The 18773-nt window shown below is 43.4% G+C and overlaps 1 protein-coding gene across 5 annotated transcripts in view; it reads right to left on the reverse strand.

Moving 5' to 3' along the window:
• FAM118B (family with sequence similarity 118 member B) overlaps nt 1-18707 on the reverse strand; it is a 50159-nt gene extending 31452 nt beyond the window's left edge. For 2 of the 5 annotated variants that reach the window (XM_036276658.1, XM_036276654.1), the window contains exon 1: nt 10333-10396. The gene's annotated coding sequence lies outside the window, so the exon portion shown is untranslated. Of the gene's footprint in view, nt 1-10332; nt 10434-18665 lie in introns of those variants that run through there. The other 3 variants (XM_036276656.1, XM_036276655.1, XM_036276657.1) reach the window with 3 other exon arrangements.
• Between the last annotated feature and the right edge of the window lie 66 nt (nt 18708-18773).

Here is an 18773-nt window from a genome sequence, read left to right on the forward strand (position 1 = left end):
CTCCTGCCAAATTGTTAGCAAAATGTTTTGGGTTCTCTTATTTAGGAACTGAATGGGAAGTAATTCAGAGAATAGTGGTAGAAGAGTGGTGATTTCTAGATCTATCATATCGTCATTATTTTCTAACAATATATCATTACTTCTTTAGTCTAAGGGTGTCTCATATGAGACAATCTCACATGTACACTCTGGTGGCATCTAAGCATAAACCATATCTTATTCCTTCTAGAGTACTACTTCTGAAAAAAAAATCAATTTTAGCATTTTACACTAAACAATATGTGGTTACTGCTAACAAGCTTCCAAGCTAATTGTGAATTCCCAACATGCATCAACTAGTTCACACATTAACTTCTTTATGTGATCACTATCTGAGTTACCTGTGGCAAAGTCTTCATTACTCCAATTACTGCTAAGTACTGAGAAATCCTTCAAGGCCAATTAAAGTTCAGCAAAATAAGTCAAATACTTGGTAAATGCTAAGAAAAGTAACAGCAACTTCACTGACAAATTTTAAAGACCTAAATCTTCGTGTGAGAGAGGACACATACTTTGAAATCTGTCAGCTTGGCAGGAAATAGAATGTTTGTATCTGGTGGATGGAAAGGGGAACAGTAAGGCAAGTGTTTACAAAAAAGGATGAGAGAAAAGGGACTGGCCCGTGGATGAAATGCCGTTTGTACAAACTACAGAACTTGGGGATTTCACATATCAAAGGCGGCCAGTAGCTCTTGCTTTTGTGGTAATTTGGTGCCAGCAATAGGGTAAAATCTGACGGCTTTTTCCATTTAAGAGTCAGTAAGGTCTCCCAGCCCGAGTTCCTCCTGCTGATCTACGTCCCTCCCCCTGGCTGATCTATACAGCATCTCTCCCTCTGCTTCCAGCGTGTAGTCTTCAGCTCAAACAACTGACAGGTCAGAAGGAACCCAGAAAAATTCTCCTTGGTATTGGGGGGGGGGGAAATGCAATAAATCGACAGGGAGAAAAAGTGCTAATAATGGCATTTTTGCTTGGAAGTAAAAGGCAAAAATGACTAGCTTAGGAAGGTAGTACATTTCTTGTTTTAAATGCCACCTCCCCTCCCAACTCTACTTTAAAAAATAAATGACAGGAATAAAGACTGGCTTATTTCTCTAGCCTAAACATAGAAAAGGGTTAACTTCATTTTCTAAGGGAAAAAGATAGTCATCCTCTGACTTGGAAGAAATCAAATCCCCCTAATGGTGGCATTTGGACTAATTCCAACACATCTGGTTTTTATCAACTATGGGGGAAGGAAGGCAGGAAAAGATACCCAGTATAAGCTACTATAAAAGAGTACCCAACAAGTGCGCTGACAAGTAATAAACAAACTATTTTACTCAGGTAGCTGATACATTCAGTTCTGCAAATGTAGACTGCAGCCTTTCCTAGAAGTGTTTAAAACAAAATTTCCATGTCTTATTTCAGGCTCAAGGGCTCAGATGTTGCTTATACTAGTTATTTTATTTTTATTTTTTATTAATATTCACCTGAGGCTATTTTTCCATTGATTTTTAAAAAAATTTAGAGTGGGAGGAAAGGAGAGAGAAAAACATTGACATGAGAGATCAATTAGCTGCCTCCTGCACAACCCCAACCAGGGTCAGGGATGGAACCTGCAATCCAGGAACATGCCCTTGACTGGGAATCAAACCTGTGACCCTTCAGTGCATGGGCCAACGCTCTAACCACGGAGCTAAACCGGCCAGGGCTATACTAGTTATTTTTAATTATGAAACCAAAGTAACACATCATGTATAAGAAAACAAAACTGTTTCAAGAAGGAATCATGGCATATCCAAATTAAAATCTGATTTGAATTAGAAGTTGGTGACAGAAGTTGATGATTTTATACCATGCAAAGAATGGGAAATTCCTGTCACTGCTTTCCCTCCTGTGAAACTTCCGAGAAAGCACATCCTGAAAACAATGGAAGACTTAAAAAAGAGAAAAAAAATTTTATTTTCCATGTATCCAGTAGTGTGATCATCCATCTTCATCACAAATGACACAGGCTATTCATTAAAAATGAGATTAAATAAATCTTTGGGGCCAAGATTTTATGTTCTAGTGAGTCCTTAAAAACTAAATTCCTCCTATTGCTCTGGCCAGTTTGGCTCAGCAGTTAAAGCGTCGGCCGGTGGACCACAAAGACCCAGGTTCGGTTCCTGCTAAGGGCATGTACCTCGGTTGTAGTTTGTCCCTGGCCCTGGTTGGGGATATGTGGGTGGCAGCCAGTTGATGTGTCTCTCTCACATTGATGATTCTCTCTCTCTCTTCCTCCCTCTTCACTCCCACTCTAGTGGAAGATAAATGCAAAAATGTCCTCGGGTGAGGATTAAAAAAAAAACACCTAAATTCCTCCTATTGATGCAGTGTGAGTTAGCTATGGCAATACCCTCAACTGCTTGTTTTTCATGCCCACAGAATACACACAATATACTGTGTACAAATGTAGATTCATCCAAGTCTGGGTGATCCAAGATTTCATCATTATAAAGGAGCTCTCTATGAGGTGAAATCTGACAAGACTTAAAAAAGGGAAGACTTCTGCCACGATAATAATACAAATGTTTAGTAAGAATATCCTACCTAAAATCCACCCCTTTTCACTTTCTTGAAGATTCCTGACTTAAATAGTACTGAATTTGGCAATTAGAAAAAAAGGTGTATTTTGACAACATGAATCGTGGCAAATGTTATGGATAAAAACCCACAAGTACAGCTGAGTAATGATTTAAGTGTCAATCCCAGGAAAACATCTCAGAGGTCTGTGTACTGTGGCCAAGTAATCTAACCCCATCAATAGCAAAACCAAGGACAGAATATAAGAAAGATATAAAAAGTGAATCTGCTTTATAATTATTCTTAGAAGTTAACTAAAAGGAAAAAAAAGTTCTGCAACAAGATAAACAAATAAAAAAAATCACAAGTCCAATGTATTCATCACTTTCTAGTTCATGTTCAAGTACACAACATCTTAAACAGATGTAACATACAAAATAAGTGAATAGATACCCATTTAGGTTCTTAATTATGTTTCAAACTCAGTTATCAGAATACTCAATAAAGAGGGATTTAAGAATAAGCTTGCTTTTATTTAGTGCATTCAAATTCTTTTGTAATTTTGTATTTCAACAGCTATTAAATGTCTACTAAATGCTAGGCTCTTGACCTTCCCACTGAGAAAGCAACAGAACTGGACTTCCTCTTAAAGAGAAAGAGGGGGAATTCGGAGGAGATTCACATGCAGTCCTATCTAGAGGAAGAAGAGAAAAGATCTGGCAAATTTTCCAAGGGCCCTTCTAACTCGCAGTTACGTGAACTCGTACCACCTTCCCTTTTTACTGTGAGAACCAAGTCAAAGACCTGTGGCTTCGCAGCATCTTCTGGCGTGATCTCACCCCAGCTACAATCTCTTGGGGAAATACGCAAGAAGCAATGAATGGTAATTCACAGATAGGACTCCCATATGAAATAATCACGACAAATTAGAAATCAGGAAGTTCAAGAATCTATAAAAGTATACTCGATGAAAATAGAATAAAATTCAGAAACAACATGGGAAAGATCTGTAACGGGCAAGTGTGGCTGGAATAGCAGTAGTGATCTCCCTGGGTAAACGGAGGCTGGTTCTTTACAGAGAGCATTGTGCATCTCGGAGAGATGACGATGAAGGGGCACACACCCACACAGTGCACTTGACAGGCATGTGGCTTTGGGAACACTCTGCTACATCAGTCATTGAATATGACCTTATGAAAGCAGTGTGCCTGGTTTAGATGGCAAAGTAAAGAAACACATGCAAAATTTCACTGAGTCATACAGCAAAAAATGCAGACCACCAAATAAAACCGTTAAAAGGATTTAAAACTACTGAGCTTGCAAAAAATAAGGGAGGCAACAAAGCCTGATCTTAAAGAGCCATGTCCCTGATGAGCCGGGTCTTCACCCTACCACTTCCTCTTAGAAACTAAGACCTACCGTGCCACCCTTTACTCTAAAACAAAATCTTTCAGCTTTTACTAAATGCTAGGTCTTCCAAGCCCGTGATCCAGTATGTTTTTTATTTACAGAAAAAAAGAGAGATTTTTGTTTAGCTGCCTTATGGCATGGATTTAAGAAACTTCTGTGTTACTTGGAATTTCCTAATTCAATTTAAGGAGTCTGAGTTTGTAGATTACTATCTGCAAAACATTCATGGGATGGAAATTCTTTGCCTAAATGTTCATTTGTTTTGGCTGATGAACTTCTCAAAATGGACAGAGGAGAAACCCATTCCTAGAAAGCCGAGGAACTCCAATCCCCTTCTCTGGACACACTAGCCTCTTCGCTGTCCCTCAAACAGGCCTGGTGCCCTCTGGCGTTGCACCTTTCTTTGTCCTGGCTGTCCTGCTACCTGGCATGCTCCCCGGCTAGGTACCTGCACAAAGTTCCCAGCCTTTGCTCAAATCACACCTTATCAGCGACCCGCACCAACCTCCCTGACACTGCATTAATTGTTCCACTTCTCATTTCGTAGCACATACCACCCTCTAACATAGTAATTGTATTAGTAGAATAATAAGGAGACTAATTATGTTTATTATGTCACCCATCTCCTCCCACTGGAATGCAAACTCCTCAAAGGCAGGGCTCTTTGTTTAGTTCACAATGTATCCCAAGACTCTAGAACAGGGCTTGGCACACAGTAGGTATTCAAATATTTCCTGAATGAACTAACTCAAATGCAAGATGTTGCTCATGATTACAATTACAAGAAAGAATTTTACTGTGTAACAGAGAAAGCATTTCCCATGCAAAGAAATACCCCACCACTGCTTTTAACTTACTAAGAACCATAAAAGGCCATTAAAAAAAAAAAAAATGGAACAGCCTTGGCTGGTTTGGCTCAGCGGTTAGAGCATCGGCCCGCAGACCAGAGAGTTCGGGATTTGGTGCCTGCTAAGGGCACGTACCTTGGTGGCAGTTTGTCCTGGTCCTGGTTGGGGTTGTGTGGGTGGCAACCAGTCAATGTGTGTGTGTCTCTCTCTCTTCCTCCCTCTTTCCCTCCTGCTCTATCTGAAGATAAATGCAAAAATGTTCTTGGGTGAGGATTTAAAGAAAAAGGAACAAATGGGAAAAGACAAATTCCTGTGGAAAGTGTATGCACAGTAAATCAATATTCATACAATCCTTTTCCAGATATGTCAACCAGACAGTAAGGTCATCTGACTCCAGCAGGCAAAAGGATTTCAGACTTAGGGTTTCAAGCCTATCCTCTGACACTAATTGAATATTTAAAAAAAAAATTTTTTTTTAACTTATTGATTTTAGAAAGGAGAAGGGAGAGAGAGAAACATCGATTTGTTGTCCCACTTATTTATACATTCATTGGTTGATTCCTGTACATGCCCTGACTGGGGACTGAACCTGCAATCTTGACGCATTAGGATGATGCTCTAACCAACTGAGCTATGTGCCAGGGCTGAATATTTTTATATACAAGTTATTTTATTTTTATAACTCAAGGTTCTGATATCTAAGATATACACTGATTTTTAAGGGTGGATTTTTAAGGCAAGAACTCTGTATGGCAAATGACGCAAGAACATCAATATTTAAGGACTAAGAAATCAGTTTCTTGTATTTTATATATTAAATCTAAAGTATTTTACAACTAGAAGAAAAGCTTATGTAGCAGAAGGGGTTTCAAAACACCACTGGATTAAATCATGGTTAAATTCATCTGATGACTTCTCAGTGAGTTTGGTAAAGCTCATGGACACCAGACCAGGCTCGAGCTGGCCCGACAGCATCCCATCCAGCCCGCTCTCACTCGCCAGGACACATCCCAAACGTTCTGGCTCACACACAGAACTTGGCTCAGAGTGACATATTCTACAAGTGCCTCCACCCCCATCTCATCCTTGAGGTCTCAGCTTAAATGTTACTTTATGCAGTCTGGTCATCCAACCCCCTCACCCCAAGAGGTACATTTATTCTTCAGTTCCTCACTGGCGTCTCTCAACACTCGCAATTATTGGTGCCTCCCCTAAGCATAAAAGCTCCTTTAGGACCAGTACAAGAGCTCGTCTTATTTTCATCATCATGTCCAAGCCCCAGCCCAGTTTCTGTATAGTTAAGTGTTTCCCCAGTGAGTGGATGTTCCAATATTTGCTGACTGCATGAGTGTGTAGCTACCATGACTTAATTTAAAGTCTAGGAGATCAATGAATACTTTACGAGCTGTAAAAAGAAAAAGCTGGACAAGGACTTCCAGTCGTGATGGTGGAGCAGGTAAACGCTGTGCTTGCTTCCTCCCACAACTACATTATGGAACCACCACCACTGAGAACTGCCTGAAGACCAGCTGAACAGAATCCCTAAAACTAAGGACATGAACAAGAAACTGAGTTCAGAGTGGTAGGAGGGGCAGAGACACGGAATGGGCTGGTCCCACATCCACATGTGGCGGTTAAGAAACAGGAGGGACATCTACGCTGCAGAGGTCCCACCTGAGGTGTGAGAGGTCCTAGACCCACTGGGCTCCCCAGTCCAGGACAACAGTGCTGGGAAGAGGAGTCCCCACAATGTCTGGCTGTGGACACCAGCGAGGATTGCACTGCGTGAGACCTAGGTGCTGCTTTTGAGGGCCCGGGCATGGACTCCCTCGCTCACTGGCTCTGGGCTCCAGGGTAGGGCACAGGGAGGAACTGAGTTGACTAGTTTCCAGGCCAGAGCTGGAGTGGTAGGGGTTCAGGGAAGCTCCCTCCAGGGACAGACACCACTGTCTCTGTGTTGTGTGCTCCTCCCTCCCAGGTGGCAGGCACCAAATCTGTGTTCTCCATTAACCTGCTAACACCTGTTGGCCCAGCCTTGGTGATTCCCTGAGAACCCACCCCTCACAACTCATGCACCAGCCTGAACCTCCTCCAGCGGCTTTTCCAAAAATCCCTCAAAGGTCCACAAGCCCAAACAAGCAGCGGCTGGCCCCAGCACGCCCTGTACCTCTTGCTAAGCAGCCCCAAGCCCAACACTAGTGGTAGGGCGAGGGTCTCAAGGTCTGGGAGGTTGTTACTAAATGATACTCTTGCAAAATGTTGAAATGTAGCACAGCAGTTTGCAGACGTAGCTGTAAATAGGATGAGCTTGACAGGAACCCAACTGTAAGTTGGGTACAGCCAACTGCAAAGAAGAAATGAGCCAAATAATGCATACAAGCAATGGCTAAGCCTTCCTTCAAGAAGACAGAGCTTTGGGTATGAATCCCGTCTCCTTTACTTGCTGCAAGCAAATAAAACTACCTAATGACAACCACATCTTGTTCTTGACTAGAACACCACAGATGGCGAGCCCGAGTTCGCTAACACATATGGCGCCAGGTCTCTACTTGCATGTAACTCTCATCAGGTGGCCACAATCCTGGCATAAGCGGTGGCCAGTCTTGGCTTGCAATGTAGCTTCAACTAAGCAGTCACAACCCTGGGATAAGTGGCGGCTGGCCTCAGCTCATATCATGATGCCCACTAAATGGTCCCAAGCCTGCAGCTAGCAGCAGCTGGCCTCTTTCACAGCATAGCTTCTGCCTAGCTTCTCCAAGTTCAGAACAAGCGGCAACCAACTGCAGATCTTTCTAGGTCCTACTAGGCGGCCCCACGCCAGACACAAGTGGTGGCTAACTTTGGCCTGCACCAGAGCCTCTTCCAAGAGGCCCAAGGACCAACACGAGTGGTGGCCAGCTTCAGACCACACTAGAGCACCACCCAAACAGCTCCACAAATGACACACCCGAGCAGACTTCACTGACACCAGAGTCCCACTAAAGAGACTCCTCCTTTATGGGGTCAGCCCCTACACACGGCTCATTCACTGTAGCCATGGCAAGCCCAGATAGCCAGTTAGCCTGAGGAACAACCCCACCCTCTAACATGACAACAGCGATCAAGGGTCAACTACAAGAGGCCACACACATCCCACACAAGAAACACTCCAGGTGCCCTGGCCAGCTTGGCTCAGCGGTTAGAGTGTCGGCCTGCGGTCCAGAGAGACCTGGGTTCGGTTCCCGCTAAGGGCACATATCTCGGTTGCAGTTTGTCCCCGGCCCTGGTTGGTTGTGCGGTGGCAGCCACTTGATGTGTCCCTTTCACGTCGATGTTTCTCTCTCCCTCCCTCCCTCCCTCCCTCCCTCCCTCCCTCCCTCCCTCCCATTCTATCTGAACAAAAAATGGAAAAATGTCCTCAGGTGAGGAGAAAGGGAGGGAGGGAAGAAAGAAAGAAAGAATGAAAGAAAGAAGACAGACTTCAGGAGCCATGGCCAGATGAATAGAAAATCAATGGACAGATCATCCAGACAGAAAATCAACAAGGAAACAGCGGGCTTGAAGGACACATTAGACCAGATGGATTTAATTGATGTGTTCAAAGCACTTTACCCCAAAGCAGCAGAATAGACATTCTTTTCAAGTGCACATGGAACATTTTCCAGGATAGGCCACAAAACACATCACAAAGAATTTAAGAATGAAATCACATGCGGCATCTTCTCTGACCACAATGGTACAAACTAGAAATCAATTACAAAAAGAAAAGTGAAAAACACAGCAAATGCATAGAGGTTAAATAATAAAACAGAAACAAACGGACAGATACAGAGAATAAATTGATGGTCGCCAGGTGAAAGGGGGCTTTGAGGGAAGGGTAAAAAAGGTGAAGGATTAAGAAGTACACATCACCAGTTACAAAAATAACCACAGGATGCAAAGTACAGCATAGGGATTAGAGTTAATAATGTTGTAATAACTATGTACGGTGTCTAATGGGTACTAGACTTATCAGGGTGACCACTTTGTAAGCTATATAAATGTCTAATCGTTATGCTGTACACCTGAAACTAATGTAATATTGTACATTAACTGTAATAGACTTTTTTTTTAAGGAGGGAAGAAAAGAACAGGATGAATGGGTCAAGTTGTAGTAGTGTTTCTTTAAGTCAAACAAGTAAATGCTGTGATTTGCAGCCGCCTCTAACCTATTTAAGGCTGTTTGTCTCCTTACAGAAAAATTCTCATCTGCTCTGGAGCAGTCTTCTTTACCTTTTTGTTTTCTCCTTCCCATGTCTACAAAAAAAACTAAGATCACAAAGTACTTTGCAGAAAACCCACAGATTTGTTTTATAAAACAGAGCTATGTGCATTTAACTCAGCCCACTTCTATTCTGTAGTTTCCCTATGGCCTGGTCATGATTCTATTCCATATATGCTTGTAGAGCAAAATGATAGGAATTGTGTTAGTCACAAGTTGTTGAGTTTTCCTGTTTGAATATCTGTTAAATGTCAGGCACTGTGTTAAGAACGTTACTGTTACCATATCCACCAAACACCATTTATCATTTACAATGAGACAGGCCACTGTTTTCTATACTTTACAAATGTTCATTCTTCTCTGAAGTAGATACTATAATCATCACATCACAGGTATCACAGATATTGGAACAGAAGCACAGAGATGCTATGTGCCTTGCTAAAGGTCACACAGCTATTACACAGCAGACATAGGATGCTGACTCGAATCCATGTTGGGAAGACACAACTGTCTCACCAAAGACGACTAAGGCTGTAAGACCATATCCATAAGGGCTGCACCCTTAAAAAGTCTGTAACTTTTAGGGGAAATAGAACTGTAACCAAATATTTATTACACATTTGTGCTAAGTTTAATACGCATGTATGAGGTACAGAGGAGAGATTAACAATTGTGCTTGAAGCTTTATGGGAAACAGATACCTTTATAGCAAAATTCAATGAAATCCTTAGTACTTATCTTCCTTTACCTCTTGGAAGCATCTGATACTTAATTCCATTCTCGTCTCCTCTGGATTGTGTTTTCCTCCCATTCCTCTAGTGCCGCGGTTCTCAACCTGTGGGTCACAACCCCTTTGGGGGTCGAACGACCCTTTAACAGGGGTCACCTAAGACCATCGGAAAACACATATTTCCGATAGTGATTCATAACAGTAGCAAAATTACAGTTATGAAGTGGCAACGAAAATACTTTTATGGTTAGGGTCACCACATGAGGAGCTGTACTACAGGGTCGCAGCATCAGGAAAGTTGAACACCACTGCTCTAGTGGAAGCTCTTCTCCCTCTGCCCATCCCTTAGACGCGGAGAGCCTGGAGTCTACTTTAGGCTCTCCAGCCTGGTCACTTTACACATTCCCTCCCCTCCCCACTCCATCTACTCCAAATGATTATAATACCAACTAAATGCTAATAACCCCCAAATCTGGATCTTCAGCTCAAATTCCTCCTGTTTCAGACCCAGGGCACACCTGCTCAGAAGTTTCAGTTACACAGCCCCTCATGTGCAAAGGTTCTTTGTGATGGTACTTCAAACTTAAAAGGTCAAAAAACAGCTCAGCATCCAGTTCCTTATCAGGTGCTGCAGGTCTCTGAAGGGCAGAAATAATCTCTGGGTGAGAGGATTATATGTGGTTACTTCCCTCTTCCTGTTTCAAGTACCAACACAAGTAGTTACTGATTTCGAAAGACTGTCAGGCACTTTAGCGATGTGCGAGTAAGCACACTGCTTGCATCAATTCCAATAATCCCATGCAGAATGAGAGAATGATGGACCAAAGGAAATTCAGGAAAGTGGTTAAGCCTGAAACCTTGAACTAGCTTGAGATTCTTTTCAGGGTATTCTTAAAAAGAAAAACTAACTGAAAAATACTCCCTTTGACCTGTAAATAAACTGAGAAATGAAAGCACTGTTTAGACTTGAAACAAGAATCTGAAAGCTTAAAAAAAAAAAAAAAAGGTATCATCTGCCACAGAGGTCACAGAACCACTAGAAAGATGAGAGTGACATAGAAGAAAAGGTTCTAAAAGCATTGCTTTGCTGAACAGGTAGGTAGCAAAAGTCTTACAAAGTGATTGGTAAAAATAATTGAGAAAAAAAATAGAGGTGAGAGAAAAACAAGTTAGAGAGAACTTACAATACACTTTCTTAAGCCGGTGTGGCTCAGTGGTTGAGTGTCGGCTCATGTACCAAGAGGTCGCTGGTTCGATTCCCAGTCAGGACACACGCCCAGGTTGTGGGCCTGATCCCCAGTGGGGGGCATGCAGGAGGCAGCCAACTGATGTTCTCTCTCATCGATGTTTCTATCCCTCTCTTGCTCTCCCTTCCTGTCGCTCTAAAATCAATAAATAAAAATTTTAAAAAAGTCAGTGCAAGGGAGAAAGTTCAGATGCAGTCTAGGAGTTGGGCAGCCTGGGCCTGAGGGACACGACCTCTCCTCCCCAACTGGAAAAGCAACAGGCCCGTGTCAGCAGTGCAAGAAATACAGAAGGTACATCGAAGGAGAAAGAGCACGTGAAACCCACCCTGTAATCTCACCTCGAGAGAACCACCTTTGACGTTTTGGTTTATGTGGAGAGAAAAAGCAGTTTGAAAAAAGTACAAGCATCCTGGTTTCATGTTCATATCAACTCCAAAAAACTGGGCTCTGAAGAGTGTGCCCTGGCTTTTACACCAGGAATTTTCTTTTATGGACGTCCCCCTTCTCAGTTTAAAAAAAAACTTTCTTCCCTCATTCATCTTGGCGTCTCAGCAACATTAACTTTTTAGAATCCTCACATAGCTTGTGGATCCCTCTGAAGAGCAGCAGCACAGGTTTCTATAGCAGAATAAAGAAAGCAGGGGTAGCCTGGCTGGTGTGGCTCAGTTGGTTGGGTGTTACTCCATGCACCAAGAGGTCGCTGGCTCAATTCCTGGTCAGGGCACATGCCCGGGTTGTGGGCTCGGGTTGTGGGCTTGATCCCTGGTGGGGGACTTGCAGGAGGCAGTCAATCGATATTTCTCTCTCTCTCTAAAAATCAATAAAAATATTTCAAAAAAAAGAAAAAGAAAGCAGGGGTACATTTCCAGCAACTGAGGGCAGTGAGGGAACTGGGGGGAGTGAGCAGAGGGCTAGCCCTGCCCCAGTGCTCATGGATATGACTTAGTGGGGTCTGTAACACTGTGAGGAAGTACGAAGTTCTCTCCACATGCAGGGCCCTGCCATGATTTTAGGGTTAACACTCAAACCTGCTCCAGTGCAGAAAACTAAAAAATTATAATGGGCTTTCTTTGAAGCTATCAATATAACAAGAACAGATACCATGAAAAAGGACCAAAAAAGAAAATAAGGGTAAGAAAAATCAGAGCAGCCCTGGCCAGTTTGGCTCAGCGGTTAGAGCGTTGGTCTGCGGTCCGGAGAGACCCGGGTTCGGTTCCCGCTAAGGGCATGTACCTCGGTTGCAGTTTGTCCCTGGCCCTGGTTGGTCGTGCGGGTGGCAGCCACTCGATGTGTCCCTTTCACATTGATGTTTCTCTCTCTCTCTCTCTTCCTCTCTCTCCCTCCTGCTCTATCTGTACAAAAAATAGAAAAATGTCCTCAGGTGAGGAAAAAAAAAAAAGAAAAATCAGAGCAATAGTAGGTGAAAATGTCCCAGAACTGAAGGACACGAATTTCTAGAATGACGGGACCCCCAGAGTACCCAGAACAGTCAATGAGGAAAACCCCACACCACGGTACATCATCATGATATCCCACAGCACCAGGGAGAGAGCTTATCCTCAAAGCTTCCTGTGAGGGAGAAAGGAAAGAAAAAACAAACCAACAAAATAAAGTCACGTGAAAAGGATCCGAATCACCACGCCACTAGAGCAATTACAGATGCGAGACAGTGCAATTATGCCTTCAAAATTCCAAGAGAAAATTGTTTCCAACCTAGAATTCTGTAACATTTCCAAGCTATCAAGCAAGTCTATGGGCAAGATAAAGTTATTCAAATACTTCTTAGTAAATAAGGGTGTATGCCAAGAAGTGGGCGACCAGGTGCCAGCCCAGGAGAAGAGTGAAGGGCAGTTTAACTGTATTTGGGCAGTAACTGCTGACAGAAAAGTCCAGAGAGGAGGAGGAGGAAGAAGATGCAGGGCTCCAACAAAAAAATGGAAGTGATGCATTTGAAATCATAGAAAATGTCACTGGCATGAGTGGGACAAATTTTTGAATACTTGGGAAAAGAATTTATAGTAGATACGTGAAAAAAGCAGGTCAAGGTCAACCTAAACACAAGGAAGGGCGGAGCTGAGACAGGTCACCTGCCTCAATGGTTGAATGATAACTGGCAGAGGTATAAACACATAAAAACTGTCTGTTTAACTAAAAATTACACAATAGCTGTGGCAGGGGTGGAGGACATGGGAAGGTAGGGAAACGGAGGGGTGGAAGAAGACGTCCTAAACCTCCCACAGCCAGAAGGGCCAAACACGGGGAAAGATGACATGAAAAATAACGTAGCAAATGATTTAGAAACATGAAGATAACATCTGTAGAAAGAGGAAAATAACTGAGTGGTCGCTTCTAAGAAATGAGAGTATGAGGTGAGGAGATTGGAGGGAATGATTTTTCCTTTTTTCTCCCATTGTAAGTCTTTTAATACTATCTGACTTTAAACCATATACATGAAGTTCTTTGATTAAAAAAAAACCAAACAGCAGTATTGAAAATTTGCCATTTTGCTCTCTACATTTTCAAGTAACCTCTCCTTTTGTGTGGTGTATTCATAAACAAAGGAACTTCTGGCCCCTAGACTGCTTGCTGGGCAGGAAGGAGCAAAGCAAACTGATCTCGGGCCTAACTCAGAATTTACTGACTCACCATTTCTAGAGGAGTGTTGTGTAGATTTAAAATTACCTCCGGTGAATTCTTATCAAGCAAGTTGGGGAAATGTTGACTAGCAGGTTAACCCAACATATACGCTATTGTGCCTAAGAATAAAAACCTTGGCCACTCTTTTCTGGAGAAGGAACTTTTGCTTGCTTGGTATCACAGCACAGTCTTAGCCAACAATGGGATCAGTAAACTCAGTGTGGATCTGGTTTTCTCCATCAGTTAACAACAGCTCAGCTCTCCTCGTAACAGCTACTGGAAGTTATTTTCATTAAATTAACAGTAGTATTAGAGCCAACATAGCATGTTCCAATGATTAACAATTAAAACACAACAATCCACATCTATAACTTACTGTTTCAATTTTCACGTAATCAAAGAATAGGTTTATTCAATTTAAGCAAGTATATGTTACAAATACCTTCTTGAATTTCTCTAGGAATCGTGATACCCTCTTGCTCTTAACCATACACGTGGTGAATATGCCTCAATTTTCCATTGTTCATGTTCTGGAAACATGGGCTCCACGTTAACCCTTCCAGTGTATATTCCTTTTCCCCTAAGATACCTTGATCATCTTCATTTACATAAATGCCATAAAATACAAAGCTCTTTACAATCTTGAAAATGCTCTAATGCAATGATCTTATTTTAACTTTTACTCATGAAATGCTACTTATAATTTGAGTGTTTACTACATGCTGGACACCACATATATTTATCTGGTGACTCACCACAGCAATCTTATTAGATATGTATTATCAATTCCATTGCTCATAAAAAGAAACAGGCTGAGGTGTAGTCGTGTGGGGACAGCCACCTCTTCCAGGCCAGTTGTCTTCTGTGGGCTGCCTCCAGTTTTCCTCCATGAAGCAACAATTATTTCCACATGTGTCATGATATGAAAAGAGTTTGAAAGTACTGGTTTAAGCTTGACCTGCTCTGATCATTACTCTAAAGCTGAATAACAGTATAACGAGGGGCACTAGTACAACAGAAACTCTTTACATTGCTGGTACAGAAAAAAGAACTAACAGCCATGGTGTAGGTCTATACTACTGATTTCTAATATTTTACTAAATTTTTACTGGTTGATTTATTTTAAAGGGGGGGGGGAGAGAGAGGGATGTTGTTCCCTTATTTATGCATTCATTGGTTGTTTTTTTGTTTTTTAAATTCTCACCCGAGGATATTTTTCTATTCATCTTCAGATAGAATGGGGGTGGGGAGAGAAACTTCAATGGGAGAGACAGACATTGATTGGTTGCCTCCTACACGACCCTGACCAGGGCCAGGATCGAACCTCAACTGAGTTAAATGCCCTTGACTGGAATTGAACCCAAGACTCTTTGATTTGTGGGCCAACACCAACTGCTGAGCCAAACTGGCCAGGGCCATTGGTTGATTCTTGGATGTGCCTGACAGGGGATCGAACCCACAACCTTGGCGTATAAGAATGATGCTATAACCAACTGAGCTACCTGGCCAGGGCTCTAATTTTCTTCTCTGCACTACCTCTGTCATGCCCACTTAGAAAATCTTAAGGTATATTCCAACACCACTCAACAAAACAACCTCCAAATAGAAATGTTAGCTCCCTGGCATAAGTTCACATTCTCCGGTAAAAAGCAAAAGAATCCTGGTTCTCTAGGACAGTGCTAAATGTATTCAAGATAAGTCTGAAATAAATCCCACTTGTTAAGAAAGAGAAGTACTTAGTGTCAGGGGAAAAGCTTTATAGAATGAAGCTTAGCGCTATAAAGGATCTTTTAAAAGACAAAAAACTGCAGCCCAAATTCCTTCAGTTCACCAGCTGCTGAACTGGTGGCCAGTCCACAGAGCTCCCGGCTCCCGACAGCTGCACTTCCAGGACACCTCCAGACTGCTCCTGCTAACTGCTTCTTTGACTCTAAAACCATAAAACAATGTCCAAGTACTTCCTGCTCTTCAAGGAAACTGAACTGCTGGTAATCTGCAACTAGCAAATCATTGTTTGAGAATCCAGAATTTAACCTTATGCCACACTACATAAACTTAAATTTGTGATATTTAAACACAGTTCCTTTATTAGCCAGTCCTTTTTATCTCTGTGAAATAAAAAGGTACCTTTGTTTTTGCATAGATCAGGAAATATCCTTAAAAATGAATTAAGTTTTTTATATTGTTATTTTGGGGGTACCTGATATATTATGGCATATCAAAATCTATGAACAGTGGTTGCTAGAGGAGAAGAGGGTAAAGGGGAGCAAATATAGGGTGATGGAAGGAGACCAGACTTCGGATGATGAGCACACTATCCAGCACACAGACGTGGTATTAAAAAGTTGTACACTTGCCATGGCCAGGTAGCTCAGTTGCTCGGAGTGCTGTCCCAATGTACCAAGGCTGCAGGTTCAATATCATATGAGAAGCAACCAATGAATGCATCAAGATGTGAAACAACAAATCAATGTCTCCTCTCTCTAAAAAAAAACAAAAACACAAACAAAAAAACAATAAACTATTCCTTCAAAAAAAAAGTTATTACATCTGAAATTTATTATCCAATGCTACCTCCAATAAATTACATTTAAAAACATATGCAAATATGCCATGTTTGAAATCTTTAAGAGTGAAGACAAATAGTTTCCTTCCTTGTACTGAGCAAACAGTCCAGAGGAGGTGCGCTCAACCAAAAAGACAATGTGAGATCGGTGCAGAAGTGGAAAAAAATAAACTGCCCAAGACCAGATCAACTGAGTGAGGAAGGAGGCAATGTAGCTTTAAAAAACAAGACATCGTATTTACATAAATTCTTATATACTTAAGAGAGCAACTCAACTTGAAGCCACCAAAGTGCATAGACTCACAGAGAAACATTAAGGAAGTTTTAACTTCTTTACCCATTCTGGCTATGACTGTACTGTGATACCAAACAAATACTTTGAATTCTTCAAATTTTTCTTATGACATTTCAACAACAAAAACCTACAAGTTCCTTCTTCGGAAAAATGTGTCCAGTGTTTTTATTCTTAGGGGCTATCATGCTGTCTTGGGTTAAACTGAAATCCAAGAACACAAGCTCTGTGTCACTAGCAATGACATCCGAGTTGGTTCTTCATTTTGTTTCCTGCTATAGGCGGCCAATTCTTCAAGAACAGGTATCATTTCTTCAATGCCATGGAGGACAGTTAAGGTAGAAATAGGTTTTCCCGGGCCCCACAAAACCATAAATGTACTATACCCAAAACAGCAATTGCAATTAATATAGCGATGTGAATTAAAGTCCTGATGTCCTTGGGGTAAAAAAGCCTACATGTACCTAAGTAATATGTGATGTGCGATTTTTCAGGGAATTAGGACCTGGGCTGGGAGTGTATCGGTAAAAGGTAATAACTTTTTTTGGGTGGAACTTCCAAACTTGCATAGGTCTGTGTCTTACCTGTGAATTTGCAATTTGGTGAGGGGAACAGAAGTGGAGAGAGAAGATGCTTCCCAAACGCGCTTGCAATTCTTTGCAATTCTATCCCCAGTATGTGTGTTATAACAGAAACACGCACAAGCTTTCTTTCCTACTCTTTACAAATAGTTACTCCTACCTCCATTCTTCAGGTTAAAAGATGACCGAACTCGGCCAAATCAAAATGTTCAGACACACCGAACACGAGTCTATGATGCACTTCATGTAATGCTTATTTGGGAGGTTACTCTGTGCCCGATGTGGGAATAAAAAAAAAGTCGATGAGTCCTTAAGGGGCTCCCAGTTGAAGAGCAGCAGCCAATGGTACACAGCTTGACTCGCACAACTCAAAATCAATTCACACTCAAAAGACAGTAGAGTAGGGAGAAAAGACCTCTGAATGAAGAAGCATAATGGTCTTACACTGACCGCCAAGATGGCAGCATCCTAGCGGATTTCCCAACTATCAAAGCCCTTTCCTTTTCCACCTGCACTCAACTGCCCTTTCGAGGAGCCAGACGCCTCAGTCCTCATCCCATCTAGCTCCAACCCCTCTTCGACGTCAAGCCATCCATCCGCTGGCTCCACTTGCGTGTTGGCCGGATTTCATGCTCGACGCGGCGCCCTCTGCCAATCCTTTCGGAGGGGCAGGACGCAAACCCAACCCCACTACCCACTGCAACTCCTCAGGCGGCCTTCGGTCCAAGCAGTTTGTAGCCCGTGTCCTCTGTCGTCGGGCCGTCCTCTCTCACAACTCGGCACTAGCTTTCTTCTCAGCAAACGGCAGGTGTGTCCCAGGGCGTTTTTAACATGACCATCCCAACCCGACGATCATCTTCCCAGCCACCCCTTGGTGAAATCGGAGGCAGTCGCTCAGGGCTGGGGCACGGGAGCCCCCACATTACGCGTGGGAAAGGGTGGGAGAGAAGAGGGTTTGGGCGGTTGCAAAATATGGAAGGAAAACCGAGGGGAAGAGCAGGGGGGTCGGTGCTCTGTACTGCCGGCTCTCCCGAGGGGGCAGGAGACGGGAGGCGGAGAGGAGGCTGCAAGGAATGAATTCCCGAGGAAAGAGGAGAAACTTGAGGGGTTCCCTAGTTAGGAGGTGGGGCCAGGGCCCCTAGATAACGCGAGGGCTCCCCATCACCCCAGGGAGAGGGCAGGTTACAGCGTAGAACAAAGAGGCTGGGAGTCGGGAGGCGCAGAGATCCGGGCACCCGCAGCTCGAGCGGCAGGGCAAGGGGCGGGAAGGGGCAGGCGCGCCCCGGGGACCGGGCACACCCCGGGGACGTGGTCGCCCACATGGACAAGCCGGCGCCTGAGGCGGCTCTGGGGCGAGCGCTCGCGAGCACCGCTCTGCGGAGGCGGACGGGGTTCGAGTGGGACCGTCTCCCACAGGGAGAAACGGCCTCCCAGGGCAGCGCTCTCCGAGACAAAGGTCCTGGGGCGCGACGTTCACGCTCGGGGAGCCAGCATTTCCCAAGCCCAGCGGGCTTCCCCGCACACTCACCGCGTCCGCTCCCAACGCCGGCTGCTCTAACTGCAGTTAACGGCCGGCGCAGGGGCACTCAGCGTGCACGCTCACGTGACTGGGCCGGGTTGCCCCGCCCCCGCCCCG

The sequence above is a fragment of the Molossus molossus genome, unplaced genomic scaffold, assembly GCF_014108415.1.
Source record: "Molossus molossus isolate mMolMol1 unplaced genomic scaffold, mMolMol1.p scaffold_m16_p_22, whole genome shotgun sequence".
NCBI lineage: Eukaryota > Metazoa > Chordata > Mammalia > Chiroptera > Molossidae > Molossus > Molossus molossus.